Consider the following 2778-nt stretch of genomic DNA (forward strand, 5'->3'; position numbering starts at 1 on the left):
CCTGGGAGAACCTAGAAACCAGACTGGTGCAGCAGTCTGTTTCATGGGACCTTTTCAAATGTAGCAGCTGTTCACATCTAAATGCCGTTAATTATGTTAGTTCAGTCTCTCAGTTGTTTCTGACTTTGCGCCCCCATGGACTGCAGCACACCAGGCTTCCCTGTCTATCACCAACTCCCAGAAATTGCTCAAACTCATGTCCATCAAGTCAGTGATGCCATCCAACCATCTCATCCTTCGTCGTCCCCTTCTCCTCCTGCCTTCAATCATTCCCAGCATCAGGGTCTTTTTAGAAAAGTCAGTTTTTCTCATCAGGTGGCCAAAGTGTTGGAGCTTCAGCTTCAGCATCAGTCCTTCCAATGAATATTCAGGACTGATTTCCTTTAGGATTGATTGGTTTGATCTCTCTGCTGTCCAAAGGACTCTCAAGAGTCTTCTCCAACACCACAGTTCAAAAGCATCAGTTCTTTGGTGCTCAGTTTCCTTTATGGTCTTACATCCAAAATGACTACCGGAAAAACCATAGCTTTGACTAGCCATACCTTTGTTGGCAAAGTAATGTCTCTGCTTTTTAATATGCTCTCTAGGTTAGTCATAGCTTTTCTTCTAAGGAGCAAGCATCTTAATTTCATGGCTGCAGTCACCATCTGCAGTGCTTTTGGAGCCCGAGAAAATCAAGTCTGTCACTCTTCCCATTGTTTCCCTATCTCTTTGCTGTGAAGTGGTGGGACCAGATTCCATGATCTTAGTTTTGGGAAAAAAGCAAGTGGCCATTTTAGTTTGCATCCTAGTCTTTATCATGTTAAAATGCTACAAAGTATGGAGGGATGAAACCAGACTGCCTGTCTTTTGCTCTCCTTGCTGTCGTGGCAAGGATGTGAGCTCCCCACTCAGAGGACAGTCAGGAGAACTTGAGGCTGTGGACAGTGGGAACAGCAGCTAACACTGGCTGAAACACGAGGCTCTGTTCTCTCCACATACAAGAAGTGCGACACAGGCAGCTGATGCTGCGGCTCAGTGACGTTGCTGGGAAGACCACTTCTTTGGGCCTTTTCTTCATCCGTCACCATTCAAAGCAGGAAGAAAGATGGACAGGGCAGCACCAGCTGTGGCTGCCTCTTCATTAGGAAAGGCAGGAGTGATCCTAAAGCCACAGACTTCTTTGGGCAAAAATTCAAGGGCACTCAGGGAAGTAAGAGGAGCTGTATTGTTTCATGGGCTTCCCTGTGGGCTCAAATGGTAAGGAATTTCCCTGCAATGCGGAAGACTCGGGTTTAATCCCTGGGTTAGGAAGATCCCTTGGAGAATGGCATGGCAACCCACTCCAGTATCCTTGCCTGGAGAATTCCCATGGACAGAGGGGCCTGGTAGGCTACAGTCCATAGGGTTGCAGAGAGTCAGACACAACTCAGCAACTAACACTTTTCACTTTTTCAACTTGAGACAGGCCAGGGAGAAGCAGGCAGAAAATGGATGTTGGGCTAGCCAACTGGCAGTCTGTCACCCAGTTCCTTCACGTACGAGCTGTAAACTCAAGAGAAGTTGCCTCCCCTTTCGAAATTTCCATTTCGCTCCACATATGGTACTTGGTGGGCTTGTCTGAGATTTAAATCAGTTAATTAAAATAACACTTTGATAAAGTGAGCCAGTAAGTGTTGGTAAACGCCAGCCCTCCAGGACTCCTGCTCACGCTCCTCCATCTTCTGTCCTAACCAGAGATTCTGCAGAAATCCCTGGATGGGGCTGGGGCCATTCTGCCGTCTCCCCTAATGCTCAGGGCCCACTGTCGGGTGTGCTGGGTCCCCTCCTCGGCCTGTCTGCTGTCTCTGCCCCGGAGCTCAGGAAAGCACTGAAGAGGTGCAGCTCTCCTCGCACCGAGACCACTGGCCCAAGCTTGGCGAATGTAGGAGCTGGGAGACGGGAGGAAGGAGTACAGACAGGAATCCAGGGCTGTGCCACTGGTGATCCCACACCTCTGTTTTCATTCCTCCTCTCTCCACAGAAGCCTGCTTTGTAATTTCCACCAAGCATCATAAGAGCCCAGCCTAGGATCACACTGCTTCCCTTTCCAATCCAGCCGTTGCCTAGCTTTGTGACCAGGGCCTAGTTGCTCAGCCATTGTCAGCCAGTTGATGCAGCTGTCAGACAAGGCCTGTTATGTGCCTCGCTCCAGAGTTGTCAAGATAGATGAAGACAACCCACATGATATGCTTAGCACATAATCAGTGCACGGTAACACTTCCCATTACCATCGGCCCCTCCACTTCTGTTTCTTCCTTCTCTACACAGCATCTGTCTGGCTTTAAAATGCCCCCTTTGCCGGCTGCAAATGGACCCCATAGCCCTCCATGGATTAGCTGATAGGCAACTCCACCTCTGCCCTTAACTTGCTCTGGGTCTCAGAGTGTGTCACTCCCAACAGGCCATCTGTTTTCTCCTATGAAATGGACACCTGCCTCTAAGGGATGGGGGAACAGAAGATGAATGGAAAAGCGCTCTAAAAGAAAATAACCTGAAGGCATTTTGAGTCCTGGCTGGGCAGAGATATGTGTGCACATGCATGGGCATATGTTCCGAGTCATGGACCCTCAGGAGGTAGGTCACATTGCAAGACATCACTTCACCAGGCTCCTTCGTTTAAAGCCTTCTCTCCCCTTCCTTCTTCCAACTCCCTGAGCCTTGAAAGGTTGTTGCTGAACCACAAAAGACACCGGGATTCTTGGCCTCCAAGGGAGAAGAATTCAATCTGGGGCCAGAGCTTTGTGTAATAAAGTTTTA

Source organism: Capricornis sumatraensis, chromosome 3 (assembly GCF_032405125.1).
Source record: "Capricornis sumatraensis isolate serow.1 chromosome 3, serow.2, whole genome shotgun sequence".
Taxonomy (NCBI): domain Eukaryota; kingdom Metazoa; phylum Chordata; class Mammalia; order Artiodactyla; family Bovidae; genus Capricornis; species Capricornis sumatraensis.